At 34.4% G+C, this 20,476-nt stretch overlaps 1 pseudogene; it reads right to left on the bottom strand.

The window, feature by feature from the left end:
- Positions 1 to 17,868: 17,868 nt before the first annotated feature.
- Positions 17,869 to 18,008, bottom strand: LOC136321480 (U2 spliceosomal RNA; annotated as a pseudogene).
- Between the last annotated feature and the right edge of the window lie 2,468 nt (positions 18,009 to 20,476).

Below are 20,476 nucleotides of genomic sequence, written 5' to 3' on the forward strand. Positions count from 1 at the left end.
TGGTACAATATTCGCAAATCAACCAATGTGATTCATCACATAAACAAAAGGAAGGAGAAAAACCACATGATAATTTCAATAGATGCAGAAAAAGCATTTGATAAAATCCAGTACCCATTCATGATCAAAACTCTCAGCAAAGTGGGAATACAGGGAACATACCTCAACATGATTAAAGCCATCTATGACAAACCCACAGCCAACATCATACTCAATGGGCAAAAATTAAAAGCAATCCCCTTAAGATCAGGAACATGGTAGGGGTGCCCCCTTTCACCACTCTTATTCAACATAGTCCTGGAAGTCCTAGCCACAGCAATCAGACAAGAAGAAGAAATGAAAAGCATTCAAGTGGGAAAAGAAGAAGTAAAACTATCATTTGCAGATGATATAATATTGTATATAGAAAACCCTAAAGTCTCAGTAAAAAAACTACTGGACCTGATAAATGAATTCAGCAAAGTGGCAGGATATAAAATTAATACTCAGAAATCAGAGGCATTTTTATACACCAACAATGAACAGTTTGAAAGAGAAATTAAAGAAGCAATCCCCTTCACTATTACAACCAAAAAACTAAAGTACCTAGGAGTAAACTTAATCAAAGATACTAAAGACTTGTACTTGGAAAATTATAAAACATTGATAAATGAAATCAAGGAAGATACAAGCAAGTAGAAGCATATACCATGCTCATGGTTAGGAAAATAAACATCAATAAACTGTCTATATTACCCAAAGCAATTTATAAATTCAATGCAATACCAATTAAAATACCAATAACATACTTTAAAGATATAGATCATATATTCCAAAATTTATATGGAACCAAAAAAGAACTCGAATAGCCTCAGCAATCTTAAAAAAAAAGAATAACGTGGGAGGTATCACACTTCCTGATATCAAGTTATACTACAAGGCCATTGTACTCAAAACAGCCTGGTACTGGCATAGAAACAGGCATATAGATCAATGGAATAGAACAGAGAACCCAGAAATAAATCCACAGCTCTATGGACAACTGATATTTGACAAAGGAGGTAAGGGCATACAATGGAGTAAAGACAGCCTCTTTAATAAATGGTGTTGGGAAAATTGGACAGCTACCTGTAAAAAAAATGAAACTAGACCACCAACTTACACCATTCACAAAAATAAACTCAAAATAGATAAAAGACTTAAATATAAGCTGTAAAACCATAAGCATTAGAAGAAAATATAGGCAGTAAGCTCTCCAACGTCTCTCGCAGCAATATATTTGCTGATTTATCTCCATGGGCAAGTGAAATAAAAGACAGGATAAACAAATGGGACTATATCAAACTAAAAAGTTTTTGCACAGCTAAAGACAATAAGAACAGATTAAAAAGACAAACGACACAATGGAAGAACAGATTTGACAATACGTCTGATAAAGGGTTAGTAACCAAAATTTATGAAGAACTTGTAAATCTCAACACCAGGAAGACAAACAATACGATTAAAAAACGGGCAAAAGAAATGAATAGGCACTTTTCCAAAGAGGACATACAGATGGCCAATAGACATATGACAAAGTACTGAACATCACTAATCATTAGAGAAATGCAAATTAAAACCACAATGAGATATCACCTCACATCAGTCAGAATGGAGCTCATCAACAAAACAACACAGAATAAGTGCTGGCAAGGATGTGGAGAAAAGGAACCCCTCCTACACTGCTGGTAGGAATACAGAGTGGTGCAGCCACTGTGGAAAACAGTATGGAGATTCCTCAGAAAATTAAAAATCAAACTGCCTTTTGACTCAGCTATCTTACTTTTAGGAATATACCCTAAGAACACCGTACAACTGTTCCAAAAGGAGAAATGCACCCCCATCTTTATGGCAGCATTGTTCACAATAGCGAAGATTTGGAAATAGCCCAAGTGTCCGTCAGTGGACGATTGGATCAAAAAGCTTTGGTACATATATACTATGGAATACTACTCAGTCATAAGAAATGATGACACTGGATCATTTACAGTAACATGGATGGACCTTGATAACATTATATGGAGTGAAATAAATAAATCAAAAAAAATTAAGAACTATATAAATCCATACATAGATGGGACATAAAAATGAGACTGAGAGACAAGGACAAGAATGTGATGGTAATGGGGGTGGGGTTTGGGAGGCATGGAAGGAGAAAGAGGGGATGGGGGAGGGGCACAAAGAACACCAGATAGAAGGTGACAGAAGACAATTTTACTTTGAGTGAGGGGTATGCAACATAATCAAATGTCAAAATAATCTGGAGATGTTTTCTCTGAACATATGTACCCTGATTTATCAATGTCACTGCATTAAAATTAATTTTAAAAATGGGCTATGCTATGTACTTTTTATTTCTCTATTCATTTTAGAATCAGTCTTTCATCTGCTATTAAACATTCTGTTGATATTTTGAATGGGGTCGTGTTAAATCTAAGACCAATTAAGAGAGAATCGATATCTTAAAATATGATACATTTAAATCATAAATATAGGTATCTGCCCATTTATTTAGTCCTCTTTATTTTTTCTTATCATTGTATATATTTTTAAGCTTATTGAATTTTATTTTATTTTTTTTAATTGAATTGACTGTGGTAACATTGGTTAACATTATGATACAGTTTTCAGATACTCAACTGTTCAACACACGTCTGTACATCATACTGTGTGTTCACTCCTCCCCTAATTCAAGTATTCATCTGTCACTGTTCTCATCTCCTCATTCAGTCTCCTCCTTGCAATTACCGTAGTTGTCCCTTTCCATGAGTTTTTTTTTGTCTTTTTTTGCTCAGTCTCTACCCTTCTCACTCAGCCTCTCCACTACTGAGAGCTGTCAATCTCTTTTCTACGTATGAGTCTGTCTCTATTTTTTTTTGTTAGTTCATTTTGTTTATTATATTCCACATATAAGTAAAATCATATGATATTTATCTTTCTCTGACTGGTTTATTTCATTTAGCATAATGTTCTCCAGCTACAACCATGCTATCACAAAAGGTTTGATTTTTTTTGTTGTTGTTGTTATGGCTGTGTAGTATTCCATTGTGTAAATGTACCAAACTTTTAGATCCACTCATATAATGATGGACTATTAGGCTATTTCCAGGTCTTGGCTGTTGTAAATAATGCTGCAGTGAACATAAGGCTGCATATATTTGTTAGAATTAGTGTTTTGGCATTCCTAGGATATATTCCCAGATGTGGAATCAATGGATCTAAAGGGAGTTTTGTTTTTAATTTTTTGAAGTAACTCCGTCACCATAAAAACAAACAACCTTATTTAGAAATGGTCCTGAATATATACTTTCCAAAGAGGACATGCAGATAGCCAATAGATATATGAAAAGATGTTCAATGTTACTAATCACCAGAGAAATGCAAATTAAAGCCACAATGGGATATCACCTCTCACCTGTCAGAATGGCTATTATTAATAAACAACAAGTGTTGGTGAGGATGAGGAGAAAAGGGAGCACTTGTGCACTGCTGGTGGGACTGGTACAGCTACTTTGAAAAGCAGTATGGAGTTCTCTACATTATATTCTTGCCTCTTGACTTTTTACAAAATATTTGTTTTTTCACTGCATCTGTTTCCCAGCATATAAATTGCAATGAGTGCTTTAGGACTTTGGGAATATTATACTTCTGTTGCCAGAACAACAGAGCAGCTCAGTCCTCATGGTACAGGACAGAACCACTGAGCAACAAGATGGGCCTCTGCCCAGATCTGAAATAACTTCTCAATGTCACCCCAGAAACCACTAAATATTAGGAAGAGGATAATGACATAGAGGAAGAAAAAAAAATGAAGAAAGAAAATAAGTGAAAGAAAATATTTTTTTCTTAATTACTGTAGCCATTTGGAGAACAGAGACCATATTTTATTACTTTGTGTCCCATACAATTACCCAACCTATATATATTATAAACATTAAATAATTAAATATAATCTAAAGCAAAATATCTATTGTATATTACTTTTATTTGTCCCTTATTTGTTATGAACCAGTTTTTAGTACATTCAATATTTAAAAGATAAAAAGGTGCTATATTTACAACTTTGATTCATGTAAAATTTTAGTATTAGTTGTGACAACTCCCATATCTAACTATATTAATAAAAATCATAGAAAACTACTTCAAAAACAATTTATAGAGTTTTAAAGATAATATGTGTCTTTCCAAGTTGTACTTAAATACTAAAAAAGAATCAAGATTTGACTACCAAAAATACATCTACCTGAAAAGACAGTTTATATGAACACTTACAGAAAAGTTTGTCAAGTTTCATGACATATTTTCAGTTGATTTTTTAAAATACAAAATGATGTATACTAACATTTTTACAAATTCTTGATGTTTTTAACTTTCATAACACATTTTTTTCCTTTACTCTGCAGCAAAATTGTCATTTACTTTTCTAATTTTCATGGTATTTTTAATGTATGAAGGCACATTCTGTTAACTATAAATTATCAGGCTTTTGATAGATTCAGTCTTTGTTCATTAGGTATAAATCCTCATTATTTAAGGCTAGTAATAAAACTGAAACTCTACATAGCAAATGCCAAACCAATATCAAGTTTGTTATATTTTATGTGCTCTTGTACATTGGTGAAGAGGTAAATGAATAAACCTACTTATGAGACATATTAGCAACCAGAAGAGTGTAGAAAAATATCTAGTAGAAGTTATTTTCATTCCCTGTTACGTGTTTGTTCTTTTCAATAATGGACGTAAGGAGGGAAAAATGATATGAAGTGTATTGATGTGTTTTTGTTATTTTTATAGATTTCTGGAAATTTAATTATCAATGATGATGTTAAATGTAAGATCTTTGCGTCACAGGGTAATCCACATTTGGGAGCATCCATCAGAGAAGGGCCACTGAAAAACAAGTGGAGAAAAATATGAGACCTGTTAAAGTCAATTACTTTCTTTCTCAACCATGCTTCTCAAACCATGGAACATTCATGGACTAACTGTGGTCACAGATATGGATGGTATGCATAGGCCCAAGTACATGGATCCTTACTTATGAAGGTGAATTTAGATATAGTTGTTCCTATTGCAAGCAGCAGAAACAAACCTAAATTCTAACTACAGTATGATTTCTACAGAAAATTGTTTAGGCACTTACTTGATTTGATTCCTTCAACTTTATAAGGGGCTAAAATTCATGCTAACAAAGATTGACACACAGTCCAAGTATGAGTTTGCCTGCCAAATAATTACCCCCAGGACCACCATCTGAGGGCTTAGAGAATGTTTGATGCATCAGCACGAGATGCCAGATAGCAACATAGCAAACCAAGGGAGCCACAGAAAATAGCAAAGGCTCCGCAGGAGTAGACAGATGATCATAGGATTTACCAGTCATATGACATATCCTAAACCTAAAGTCCGCCAACGTAAAAAATTTATTAAAATGCCCATTGAAGGCAAATCTAAAGCACCAGTTTGAAGTCAATTCTTGGCTAGGGATATTTGCTATCTGTAAGGATTCAGTAAACAACTTAAATCAACTTAAATCAACAAGTTTTATGTAGTGCTGTAACTCCATAACATTGAGGCTAGGAGTGACCCACTTATTCTAAATTCCAATGGTTTTGGGGGGGAATTCGTGCTTTCTGTTACTGCAGATCTGGGTTTTGTAGGTTTCAAGGTCTTATTTCCCAAAATGGAAATACTTCTTTCAGAGAAAAAAAAAAAGAAGATACCTATTAAACTATCTGCTACAGCAAGGGTCGGAAAACTTTTTGGCTGAGAGAGCCATGAACACCACATATTTTAAAATGTAATTCCATGAGAGCCATACAAAGACCTATATATGTTACACATTATCCAATAAAAATTTGGTGTTGTCCTGGAGGACAGCTGTGATTGGCTCCAGCCACCTGCAACCATGGACATGAGCGGTAGGAAATGAATGGATTGTAATACATGAGAATGTTTTATATTTTTAACGTTTTTATTTTTTTATTAAAGATTTGCCTGTGAGCCAGATGCAGCCATCAAAAGAGCTACATCTGGCTCATGAGCCATAGGTTCCCGACCCCTGTGCTACAGTATAGTTCTGACTTTAGCACTTTTGTGCCAAGGAACCAGCAGACAAGAAAAGGAGTGATTTTCTCAGCAAGGAAGTAAGGCAACACTATAGATTATAGAATAATATGTGTTGACACCCAGGTGACCCTCTTAGATGTCTCTTGATATGCTCTTGTGCAATTTTTGTGGTAGATAGAGAGAGAAGCAAGTATGACTTGCCCAAGTTATAGTAATAAAGAGTTTGGGCTCTTACTGGATGACTCTGGGGCATGCCACCACACTAGTCATACAACCACGAGGGGTTCTAACATTGATGAGTGTTCAGTCGAGGGAGATGGTTAATATCATTTGTGTCTCAGTATCAGCCACGGTGAATGAGCCTGTTATTTGCCTCTCTTGATCTTCTATATATATATTTTTTCATTAAAAGAGGCCCACTGGAATATTGGAGGAGCTCTTTCCAGAACTTAATAGTAAAAGTAGATTTTAATGCTTTAAAAAGTTTACTAGGGTGGACACTGGGATATACAGCCCATATTCTTCTTCAGAAATGCACAGTTTATAGCTCTAGCTGCAGAAAAGGCAGCAGAGCAAACTTCAACACTCAGTCAACTTTAAATATGGTTTCAATTAAAGAAAACTTTCTTGTCCAAGAACGTATCAGTTGCTGGAAAGTGTGATCCAGTGACTATTCAATGTGGAAATATAAAGGTCTGGTCGCATTGCCCCAACTCACAATAACTCTGAAGGGTCATCTCAGCTTCTGAGCTCTCTACAGCATAAATTGAGTCCTTCAGTGAAAGAGCATTGTGGTCCAACTTACCTCTGCCCAGTCTGCTTCTCTCCCTTTCCTTAAGTGTCACTTCCAGAGGTATTATTACCTAATAAACTTTCTGTTCACCAATTTCCATCTCAGACTGCTCCCAAAGAAACCCAACATAAAATATGATCTCCAAGATGCTAATTTAAAATAAAGGATGTCGTTTTTAAAATACTATTGATTTGGCCCTGGCCAGTTGGCTCAGCGGTAGAGCGTCGGCCTGGCGTGCGGGGGACCCGGGTTTGATTCCCGGGTTCGATTCCCGGCCAGGGTACATAGGAGAAGCGCCCATTTGCTTCTCCACCCCACCCCCCTCCTTCCTCTCTGTCTCTCTCTTCCCCTCCTGCAGCCAAGGCTCCATTGGAGCAAAGATGGCCCGGGCGCTGGGGATGGCTCCTTGACCTCTGCTCCAGGCGCTAGAGTGGCTCTGGTCGCAGCAGAGCGACGCCCCGGAGGGGCAGAGCATCGCCCCCTGGTGGGCAGAGCGTCGCCCCCTGGTGGGCGTGCCGGGTGGATCCCTGTTGGGCGCATGCGGGAGTCTGTCTGACTGTCTCTCCCGGTTTCCAGCTTCAGAAAAATACAAAAAAAACCAAAACAAAAAACAAAAAAATAAAATGCTATTGATTTGATTCATTTTAGGAGTATTGCAAGAAAAATATTATAAATAAAAATGTTTTTATTTATATATGAGCTATTATTGAATTATAATTTAGAGACATAGTTAAACCAAGATTCTAATTCAAATAAACTTTAAGAGATATTTTGTAGTTACTATATATAGACTATAAGTCTACAGTTCAGATGAAAATCTACTTCAACACTGGATGATTTATTCATTCATTTAATCTATTAAATGACAAACATTTTTATGAAAAGTGATATTTTATTTTTATAATAAAACATAAGTTTATAGCAGTTAGGTTTAGAATAATTCTTTTATTGGAAAAACTGGATGGATATAAATAATAAAAGGTAAATAAAAACAATTTTACTAATTGCAATATAGTAAATAACATTGGATAATAATTACTTACCTAGCTTTATCACAATTGCTTTATCATTTTACAGTGATGCTAATTAAAGTAAAATTTAAATTGATTTATTATAATTAAAGTAAGACTTGTATAAGCATTTATGAAGTAATGAGGTCTTTCAAGTGTGTTCCATAAAATAAAGTTGCATAACATATTTTACCATTAGAAAAAAAGAGACAAAAGCATTTGTAGTCAAATAAATTCTGAAATGATAGAATATTAGACCACATCTTGGATAATCACAGTTCACATTAATATTTTAACTCATTGAAAGAAGGCAATAAAATATTCTTAACTGTTATCTGAGATTCTACCAATTTAATTGATATTAATTCAATCATTTGGGATGAACCCTTTATATTTTTTAAAAAGTTAACATATGGATTGAGAAACACTAGTTCAAACATACCCCTCACTTATTCTTATTCAACCAATATTTAGTAAGCACCTATTTGTGAATTTTTCACTTCTTGTAAGCATAAAACAAAAATAAAATATCAGTTTTGCTAATTCAAAATAAGAGAATTCCAGGTATAATATAAGAGAAACATAGTCTTTCTCATCTGAAACAATTAAAGGGGAGAAAACCAGATAAATAATCAAGTAAATTAATATAATAGGTGTTAAATAGTGTTTAAAATTAACCACAGATATATTAAACTATAATGATGGCAAAATCATAAAGATGTTTTAAATCGTGATCCCAACCTTGATTTATTTACTTGGTGTACTTGCATTCATAACATAAAATAAAATAATTTTTTAGAGTTGTAATGGATATTTAGTTATTTAATGTTATTTAGACTCAGAGTATTTTAAAGTCCTATTTGTGAATTTTTTACTTCTTGTAAGCATAAAACAAAAATAAAATATCAGTTTTGCTAATTCAAAATAAGAGAATTCTAGGGAAATATACAACATCCATGATCAATCATCGTTGAAAAATATTTTAGTTTTTTTTTCTTTGCTCCGAGAGGTTTATTCTATAATGATGACATTAGGCTTCTGTTTTGGCCTGGGTAAAATGTGAATTTAAATACTCAGTCATTTGTCCTGCCACAATGTGTATCTGGCAAACCTATGAAATTTAGTGTTGAATCAATTCAATCCCTGTTTAGAGACTGGAATGCTTTCTCCTTCTCAAGGACAGCAATGTATCATGTGTTCTTTATTTACATAATCTATAAGCTCAATCATATCTAAAGCCCAATTTTAACACTGCTACTATTTCTCTAAATAAGATTCTATATTATCAATTTTTTCACTGGTCTTATTGCCTCTCTATTTTATATTTTAATTGTGAGATATTTCAATGAGGTAGTTCTGAATATAGATCTGCAGAGGAAATAGTTTAAACAACCAACGCGATTAAACAAATATCAAAAATGTTCCCAATTAATTCTCATTTTAATACCAAAGAAAAAATCTGACTAGTGATGTCACAGTAGATAGAATGTTGACCTGTGACGTTGAGTTCCCAAGGTCAAAACCCTGATATTGTCGGCTTGTTTGTGGGCTTATCAGGCTTGAATGAGGAATCATTGACATGATCCCAAGCTCTCTGGCTTGAGCACAAAGGTTGCTGACTAGAAGCCCAAGGTTGCTGGCTTGAGCAAAGGGTCACTGGCTCAGTTGGAGCCCTCTTGGTCATAGGAGAAGCAATCAATGAAGAACTAAAATGAAGCAACTACAAGCTGATGCTTCTCACTCTCTGTTCTTCCTGTCTATATCAATAATATATATATACATATATATGTATATATATATACACACACACATATATATATACATATATATACACACACACATATATATACATATATACACACACATTCTCCCTAGCAGCAAACAGTAAAGTTGGCATACCTTGTTGCTGAACTTTACAAAATATCATCAAATACCTTCTTAATAAAGCAGCATTTACTTTATTTAAACTCACTGAGGTAGGGATAACATTACCTTTACAGAATATATTTGTAGATCTTCCAGTCAGGTGTCAAGTGGTTTCCAGTTTATCTTTCAAAGTAGGACATTATTGCAATTTTTAAAAAGTTTGTGAACTAAGAGTTTAGGAGATGATGACAGTAAATTGAGGGTCTTGAAATGGGTCTTTTGTTGTTGTTGTTGTTACTTTTCTAAAGTTAGAAAGGAGGAAGGCAGTAAGACAGACTCCCACATATGCCCAACAGGGATCCACCCAGCATGCCTACCAGGGAGCAATGCTCTGCCCATCTGAGGCATTGCTCCATTGCACTTGTAGCTATTCTAGCACCTGAGGTGAAGGCCATGGGGCTGACCTCAGCACCCAGGCCAACTTTGCTCCAGTGGAACCTTGGGCCTTGGCTGCAGGAAGGGAAGAGAGAGATAAAGAGGAAGAAGAGAGGGAAAAGTGCAGAAGATGATGAGCATTTCTACTTTGTGCCCTGACCGGGAATCAACCTGGGACTTCTACATACTGGGTTGATGCTTTACTGCTGAACCAACCGGCCAGGATCCAAAATGGGTCATAATAAGTGAGTGTTTGATAAGTGAGCTATTTGCCCGGGTGAGCAGCTTTTTATCTCTGAATAATTGATTTGTAGAAATTTTCCTGGAGCAAGCAATGAAAATATCTGTGGGTTTAGTCTTACCTTCCCCAGGCAAATGTTTCCTAGAATAAACAACTAAGTCATTATAACATCGATTTTCTAGACCATAGATTGATGCTAATGGTTTCAGTTTTTAGTGTCATGTGTATATGTGTGTTTTATGCTCACTATTGTGTATTTTTCATAAATAAGCTCTATTTCATTGAAACTAAGGCACTGTCAACTGTAAGACATGCTATTATTTTACGTGTCAATAAGGCAGAAAGCTCTATGCCAAATTAACTACAACTACATGCTGGCAAGATTCAATCATGCTTCAGAGAACTTCCTATAAAAATGCATATTTTAGTATTGTTGTAAACTTAGTCTGAAATAGTATGAGTCTAAAAACATTTTGTGAATATGTTGAAAATATTTTGTAAGAATAAGCTGTTATCAAATTAAATGGCTAAAAGATTGGTTTGGTTCCTGAGGACTCTTTGGATGTTAGAAAACCCTAAAAAGAGCAATGTTTTCTATTTTCTGCATATATTCTTCGTACAGTCACATTCTTTTATTAAAGAGACAATCCTGTTAGGTCACACTTGCAGATAAATATTATTTCTGGCTGTGATTTTGTTCTGTTTTAGAGAGGGAAGTGCTATTTGTGAGACAATGGACACATATCCAAGAATCTTTGAAAGTTCTGGTCTCCATTTACTCAAAAAGGCCACAGGTGTAGACCATTTTAGAGGACAGTCAAAGCAATCTTAACCTCTTAGTTCGCAAGAGCAAGGTCGAGACTTAAAGAAAATATGGTTGAGCATTTTAGAAACGTTTACAAGTTAAAGTCAGTTCCTATGGTGCATTCAGAATCAGTTAACTGTACACACAAGTATCTATTCTGTGCCCATGAGCATCTGCTTGCAGATAAAAATGTTCTGGTTAATGAAAAAAGAACTTGCAGAGAAATAGTAATATCTGTCATTAAAGATTTAGCTCTTAGAATTAACAGACAGTTAAGCTTTTTAAAAACTTATCACTACTACCTAAATGTATCTTCTCTGCCCTAAAAAGTTTCCAACATTAAAATCTAAGAATAACCAACCACATGTATTATTTAGCACCTAGTATATTTTCATTCTTCAGGAAGGTATCTGAGCTGTAAGTATATATAATATATAGTGTGTATATTATATTCAGTATAATACATGTATGCACATATAAATATGTATGTGCACATGTATATATATATGCATGCATGTATATTTGTGCAGATATATAACAAAACTATCACAGAGCAAAAATATTCAAACCTCTTTATTTTTCAACCTTCTCTTGGGGCATCACATCCACTTGGAAACTTTATAGACTCCCTCTTTGAAAAAGGTCACCATCCTATTTAAGGATTCCAGTAACCTCTGTGGACCTTTCTGCAAACTGGAAAGAGAGGTCTGTTTTAGGCTGATAAATTAGAAAAGTTTCTACCTTACCTACCCTTCTGGTGGTTCAGAATACAAAGACCACTTTTGTGAAAAAAATGCTGCCTCCCCTCCCTGCAAGCTGACTTAGTCTTTCCCTGGACACTATAATATCCAACATAGACTAGTTAGGGTTGAGATCTAATTTACACTTGAGTCGTGTGTCTGTGTGGTGTGCAAAACGCACAGCCATTTGAGGCTGCTTTGCCTATTTTTGTAACTATACTATGTGTAACCTTTTAAAAAATTTTTATTTTCATAAAAATTTAGTTTAATCAACACATTTATCTACTTTTATTTTTAAAAATTGTAGTTTTCCCTGTAGAACAATTCTTGTCCCTTACACTATTATCTTCTAATTAGCCTTTTCCATTCACTGTGGTAATCTTCACATGCTATCTTCCTTACCATTTATGAGCATTTAATTCATTTTCAAATGGCTGCTTCTAAATTATTGACATACCTTTTTTTCTCACTTTATAGACTTTAATTCAGGAAAACTATTAGACCATATACAAATATCTTACTAATCAAGAAGCATTTTTATTTAACAGTACTTTCATTTTTACTTTTAAAATACCTTGAGTTTTTTTATATATCTTCCTTTCACTGCCTATAAAACTCAACTCATTTCTTTGTGTTCCTGAGCACACAGCTATATTCTATTTCCTACCCAGCCTTGTAAATTGAGTGTAACCATGTGACTATTGATTAAACCATCTCCAACCCTGGCCTGCCAAATCTCCTAAATTATAACGCTCTTTCCCCACTCACCTGTGTAGTGCAGACAAGTACAGCAAAGGTATAGGGCACTTAACATGGCGATATTAGAAATAGAGGAGAATCAACAACTAATTGCAGAATCACCTCTCTGTTGTGTAAGCAAAAATTACACATCAGTTTCTTTTGAAACATTATATATTTGGGGGATGTTTTTTACAGGCATTAACTAATACACAACCATAACATTAAAGTAGAAAATAAAGCAAGTACTTGGAATTGAAAACAAACAGAAAATTCATAATTAATATAGGTTTCAAGTTATATATTTACTGAGTTTTATTTGGATGAATATTTCTATTTCATATATAGGTATAAGCGTACAGTGATACCTTGAGATACGAATTTAATTCATTCTGTAACTGAGCTCGTAATTCAGTCAACTCGTATATCAAACTGCCGATACTGGACCCGTGTGCCAATGCGCCAACTAGCAGCAGCTTTCTGAATCACGACTCATATCTCGGAATTTCGCTTGGATCTCAAACAAAAATATGGATCAAGTCGCAGCTCATATCTTAAAAAAATTTGTATATATGTTGGTCTGTTGGTATCTCAAGGTACCACTGTATATGTGTGTATATGTATTCATGATCATGCATATGGATTCCATAATATGTATTACACTTTTTCTACATCATATATAGTATATCCAATTTAATAAAATGTTTCAACAAAAAGAACAGAGAGAGAGAAAATGGTGTACAAGAATTCAAACATTAAGAAAATGTGGTCTACTAGAAATAGGATATAGGACAAAAGGAATGGAATAAAATTATTTTAAATCAGACACAATATTAGGTTGGAGTGTTTTAAACTATTGTATTCTATTATTACAATTTTTGAAATATTGTACATAAATTTTGCAAATAAGATACATGGTTCTTAACTTTTTTTTTACTAGAGTAATGTCACATTGACATTTAGGAATTCTATATGCCTGAAACTGAACAGCTGTCTCAAGTTGTCTAAAAGTTTAAACTAAAAGAATTTTAAAATATTTTTATAATCCTCTGTAAGTGAACTTTTCATATAGTACTAGAGTGAGATTCAAATTAATACCTAATTGTCAGAAACAAGGCTGGTCTCACTTATCTTTGCTACTTTAGAGACCTTTATATTTCAAAGTGCTGTCCATGTGCCCTTTGACTAATGACTTTCAAAGAAAGTTGCAGTTCACTGGTATATCTATAAATATTTTCTAAATTAGAGACAGAGAAGTAATGGTCTTAAGAGAGCAATTGGCAGAAAAACTATTAGACTGTGAATAGTTAGAAAACATTTTAATTATAAAAGCATGTTCATATCTATCTAAATATCCAATAAATAATTTAAGACAAACTTAGTAATAATTTACAGTATTGAATCATTTAAATACAATCAGCAACCATTGCAAATGACTAATTTATTTCCATTGTTATGTGTTTCTCAAAAATACAGCTTTAAAAATGGGGGTAAAACATCTCTGTCTCTCAATTATATTAATTATGAATTACATTTTAATCTAAGATTTCTCAGTGAGTATGGTATTTTTAAAATGGCATGTAACTTTACAAATTACCTCATGAACATTTATTTAAAGTGAATACTGAAATAATGAAACTTTAAGGTGACAAATCGCCATCTTCTGTTGTTTTAAATTAAAAGTCATTTCTCTTCATTTTGAGTACAAGAAATGAATATCAAAGACAAGAAAGTGATTAATTATAAAATTCAAATCTAAAGTAGCTTTCAGAAGAATATAGTGAACATGTACTTTAATAGATCATTTTAACATGAATTATACTTATTTTGTGAAGATCAAATTGATTCATTAAAAGAATTCGTCACTCCTGGTGGAATATTGCTTCAGAGAAAAGTAATCAGCTGCATGTGTCCAATTGACACTCTCTTACAACCCTTGTACCTCTGTACCAGTTTGGACATAGAGAGGAAATACTCATGCTCGAAGTCAATGGATTGGTTCCCAATGACAAGAATAACATGCATTTTCCACTTACTCATACTAATGTTAATGGAAAAAATGGAATGAAACATAAAGGAAATATATAATAAATATAACAAAATCAGGGTAACATGCAGTATCTATTGTTAAAAACTCATTGTATATGCTACACAACAGTAAAATGAAAAAATAACCTATCATATTTAATCTTACAATGTATATTTTGAGCATAATGTTTTATTTATTCTTATATTACATTATTAGTCATAATTTGACACACTTATTATAAACCAAACACTTGGCTAAGAGTTGCATGCATTAACTTCTTTCATCTTTGCAACCATCTCATGAGGGATATAAGAATATGCTCAATTACAATTTATTTTTATTTTTTAAAACAAATGCCTGTGATGCTTATCATAAGCTAGGGCAGTGTTTAAGTGCTTCATAAATATGAATTCAATTCTTATTACAACTTTTTAAGCAGATACCATTATCACTCACATTAGCAGATGAAAACTGAGGCAAAGAGAAATTAATTAATTTGCCCAAATTTGCACAACTATTAAGTTTTAAACTAAAAATTAGAGTGGTTAAGACATTTATCTAAGAGCAAGCAGCTAATTAATAAAAATGAAATATTAATCTGGGATCTACCTGTAAAACTTCCCTTAGACTCAGATAAGAGAGTTCCTTGCTCTGGATTTAAAATCAGGGACCCTCTCCTGGCCCTCCTTGTGCTGTGCCTCTTTCCAAGGAGAAAGAAGTGCACAGAGCCAGGGAGATATACAACCTAGGAGCCCTTCCCAACGCTCTCCTAACCACCGTACTGGTACTTCAGCCTAATGTCCTGCATGTAAGACTCACGGTTGCTTGCACAGCCTGCTTAAACCTCTTTCCAATTTCCATTCTCCTAAAGGTGACCACACTTTCAGTTGTGAAAATTCCTGTCCAAGGAATGCCAAGGGTGGCTTTTGCAGGACTGGGAACTGAGATTGAACATGCAGGATGAGGAGTTTACAAGTATGCTCTTGAAGCCATTCGTGGTACAGGATGAGACAGGGGGTTCAGAAGGAATGGACGAGCCATTGTCCAGGGTCCTGCAGCTAGCTCTCTCCCAGTACCACCATATCCCTGGGGATCTCAGAGTTTGCAAGAATTCTAAGTCAAAATCTGAACATCCAGATAATATAGAAAGATATAAAATAAAAAGTTTTATTTATTTTCTACTCTTGTCTTATACCTTAAAAACATTGGGGGTTGTTCTTTCCAGAAAAATATATTCCTTTTCTTTATGGCACTCTACATTTTAAATTTGCTATTAAACGTGCAGATAAATTACAGAAAATGCCACCTTATCATTAACATGGTAAAAGAAAGTGATTCTCCCTCTCCTCTCAATTATATTTTATCAATCTTGTATGGGCAGATCTCTTATGAATTAAAAATATGCAGGAGTGTCCCAAAGCTGAGAATGAAGATGCAAAGTCTTGATATAAAAAGAATGAAGCAATCCTTAAATCGTTTAGCTGATAGTGCATCTAAACAGTCGACTGATATGTAACCAACTTCAGGATTCCCAGCCTTTCATAAGCTACCACCATTTCCTTAAATTTTCTCATAAAATATTAAGTATAGATGGTGAAATTTTTGCTGCTGAAATACTCTTCATACATGTTTTGTTTTCCCTATACTTTATATAAAGGAAGCAAAAAGTTTTCTTCTGAGTTATTGCATCAGGTTAGCTGTTCAGTGTGGTGTCTCTCAGTGAATAGTATATCATTTGATCCAGACACGCTTCCAGTTTCAAATTAAAATCAATTGTAAAAAAAATTCATATTTTATTAGCTTTGACCTTAGTAGAAATATGTGAAGATTTGAAAATAGTATATGAAGATGAGGAAAAAGGGATAAAGAAAAAAAAAAACAATCATAGAAGTTCAAAACATTTTATCCAAGGTAGAACTCCCATATCAAAAATAATAATTTTTTATTAAAAGTTAAATTATTTTCACTTCAAAAATTGAGCCTTTAAAACCCTAGCTATGCACGAGTATAAACACTTAACTAGGCTGTACAGAGCCAATCAATAGTGGAATGTATGAGCCTTCAGGGGAAAAAAGAATACTATGACAGACAACTTCCTTTTTTTTTTTTTTTTTTTTTTTTTTTGTATTTTTCTGAAGCTGGAAACAGGGAGAGACAGTCAGATAGACTCCCGCATGAGCCCGACCGGGATCCACCCGGCACGCCCACCAGGGGGCGACGCTCTGCCCACCAGAGGGCGATGCTCTGCAGCGACCAGAGCCACTCTAGCGCCTGGGGCAGAGGCCAAGGAGCCATCCCCAGCGCCCGGGCCATCTTGGCTCCAATGGATCCTTGCTGCGGGAGGGGAAGAGAAAGACAGAGAGGAAGGAGAGGGGGAGGGGTGGAGAGGCAGATGGGTGCCTCTCCTGTGTGCCCTGGCCGGGAATCGAACCCGGAACTTCTGCACACCAGGCCGACGCTCTACCACTGAGCCAACCGGCCAGGGCCAATTTTCATTTTTTTAAAGAAAAGCTTTATATGTGACTTTTAAAAATAGTTCTTTTAGATTATTATTTTATAAAGGTGAAATGAAAGTACTTGTCATATGTAGCTAACTCTCTATAAAACATCCCCAATTCTATAGGGAAAGGCTGACCGTAATGCTTAATCAGATTTCAACTTTTTTCTATCCTTAAGTTCTGCTTTTTCAGCACGTTATGATTGCATGGTTCAGTTCAACTGTCCAGTTAGAGACCCCAGCACTGCTACGGAAGGGCATCTGTCTTCCTAAATTTTAGTCTTTATAACTCATTTTTTCTTTTGTGGTACGTCAGGAGATATTTAAATTATAGTATAGTCTCAAAATAACTCCCTATTTTTTAGCATTGGCACTGAAAACAAAAAGAAGATAATTACCAAACTTTTTATACAAGAACAGTCTCTAAGGGAAAGGAGATATACAGCCTATCATTTTATGGCTTGCCCATGCAGTCCCCAGAATGGTCATGTTTAGAAAAATGGAAGATGATATGGACTTTTCTGTTGTATCTTGTAAATACTGGTGAAAGCCAAAATAGAACCACACATGTGGTCCACTAGAAAACTGCATTCTGTTACTCAAAGAAACAGGAAAACAGATGGCTGTAGAATTTTAGCATAGATTTCGGAAAGCATTTATATTTGTATTGTATTATTGTGTAAGCTGTGATAACACAATGCCAGAAACATTTGAAAAATGACATATCTCCACTACACTTGATCTTAGCCAAAAGGCCGAGAAGCGATGAAAAAAAATGACATATCTCAACAAATGTTCAATTTCTTGGATAAACTAATTTGACTAACTTTCTCCCTCCATCCCTTGCCCCCTTACCAAGAAATAAAAAAAATTAGAAGTAGATGTACAAAAGCCACACATTTCAAGAGTTTGCAAATCTTTTGACTTTGCTGAAGTTATTTAACCTATCTTTGCTATTTGACTAACTTATGCTGAGGTAGCATATGGATAAATATTAAATGTTATACGTATTTGCGGCATTCAACAAATGATACAAAAGTGAATATTCTATGGGAACATAATTTAAAGGCAGATTCTATTTAGAATCAAATGTAAATGAAAATCTATGGTGCTGAATATTGGGGATAGAACAATAAGTATAACATAACTCCCTTTGCATGATGAAATGTACGTTTTGTAATGCATAATACAACTTATTATATATAAAGCTTAATACAATTTATGCTGTATTAATGATCCTATTTTGACAGGTAAGCACATGCAAGACACAGAATATTCACATTAAATCATATGAGCTATGTTGTATAGGAAAGTTCAGGTTTTAGGTGAGTCATCCTTTGCCTGAATGTACTGATTCCAAGAATTTTGTATTCTCATGTTCAATAGAGTTAATTTTATTATGGTTTACCACATCAGTATACCAAGTGAGAGGCTCAACAGCTGCTTTGGGGTTGGTTTGTTATTAACCTCAAGATTGCAGAAGTGAAAAGCAGGTTTTATTCATGTTTCTTATATTTCCAATTTATCAACTGACATTCTCTGGCATCTTTTCCACTACTCCTGCAGTTCCTGAATCTCAATGATCCTTAATGATCTTGTATTATTGATCTTTTCTTTTCTTTTCTTTTTTTTGAGTGAGAGTGAATGAGACACAGGAAGGGAAAGAGTTAACCCATTATATATTTTTAAATAACTGCATGATGTAGGGGGTATAACTATTCTTCATTTTATAGATGATGACTTTATTTTGGAAGTAATCAGTACCTTTTTAAATTAATTAAGTGGTTCATTAATTTCTTTATATATTCAACAACTATCTATTGAATACTTAGTTTTTTCCAGACAATAAAATGAACATGATGGCATCATCTCCCCCCAAAAACCCATATTCACGACCCATATGAGCTTCATTCACAAAATTTATAATCTAATGGTGAAAAAGTTAAATTAAGCAATAGGATTAGTGTAATAAATTCTAATGAATGTGTGTAGAGATTGCCTTAAGTTCATAAAAGAGGTCCATATAACACCTCAGGAATGATCATGAAACACTTTCTAGTATAGCAACCCTTAACCATGTAACAGTTATATAGCAAAAAGTTCAAGTGGGAAGCTAAAGTTGTTTTAGGCAGAGAGACAACATACATGAATGCAATTTGATTTGTAAGCAGTCACTCCCTGTTGGTAGCTATTTGTACTTCTGATGAATTTAATCAGATATTCTGCAAGAATGATGGGAGAAGTGGGTCTTTAGCCAGTAGAAAGCATAACTGAAGGCCCAGCAGTCAAATTCCAAGGAATTTGTGTCTTACTTAATTCACAAGAAATCTCACGATATAATGAAAGCTGTGTCTGGTTATTGTAAAATTTAAGAATATCATTAAACTTTATGTGAGCATATAGTTAGGATATTTGGTTGGGGGAAGGAGTAGGATGAGATCCTAAAGAAAACTGGAAACATTACAAAATTTCTCCATCATAAAGCTCTTGGAAAAATATCCATCTTGGATGGTCTCCAAACTGTTAACTAAGTAAGTTGAATATAGCTCTGCATAAATATATGTGATTTCCCCCTAACTGCTTCTTGCTACTAAAGTCATTGAAAATATGCTGTTGTATATTAATAGATTATATTATTTGGAATAGAAATTTTACATTACTTTATATTTTAGTGACTTCGTGATCCAAAATTATCTTACATTAAGTATTTCAAGCAGGCAGGATAGAATAGCATTTAGATGATCACTCTTAAATCAGACACTTAGCCTTCCCTAACCCTGGCAGTGCAGGTAATCCCAACAGCCTTATTTCATAGAAACTATCACCAGTCTTATCATTTAGGCTTCTCAGAACTGTAGGTTGACCAGTTAGAGAATTTTAGATTTTTAAAAATTTTTAAGGGTGTGTCAGTCATCAGTTCTTTATGATTATGCTGGCAAGCAACACATTTATTTTTATGGGACAATGCTATTCTGAGCATTTATTCATGCAGAGTCTCCAATAACTAAAAGATAGGCTGTCTCCAGGCATTCTGTTCTCAGAGTAGATCTCTCTGGATTCTCCCAGGAGAGGAGGGAGGATTGAGTTGGCCACAACTTCTCCCCAAGTTAGAATGTGAATGATGGACATGGTGATGGTGGAAGTGACACCTGACAATCTTTTTTAACCAGATGCTTCTTGTGGCCATAAAGTTTGGGGAACATGGGTTAATAGAAAAAGTGGTTGGAGAGTCTGG

Source organism: Saccopteryx bilineata, chromosome 1 (assembly GCF_036850765.1).
Source record: "Saccopteryx bilineata isolate mSacBil1 chromosome 1, mSacBil1_pri_phased_curated, whole genome shotgun sequence".
NCBI lineage: Eukaryota > Metazoa > Chordata > Mammalia > Chiroptera > Emballonuridae > Saccopteryx > Saccopteryx bilineata.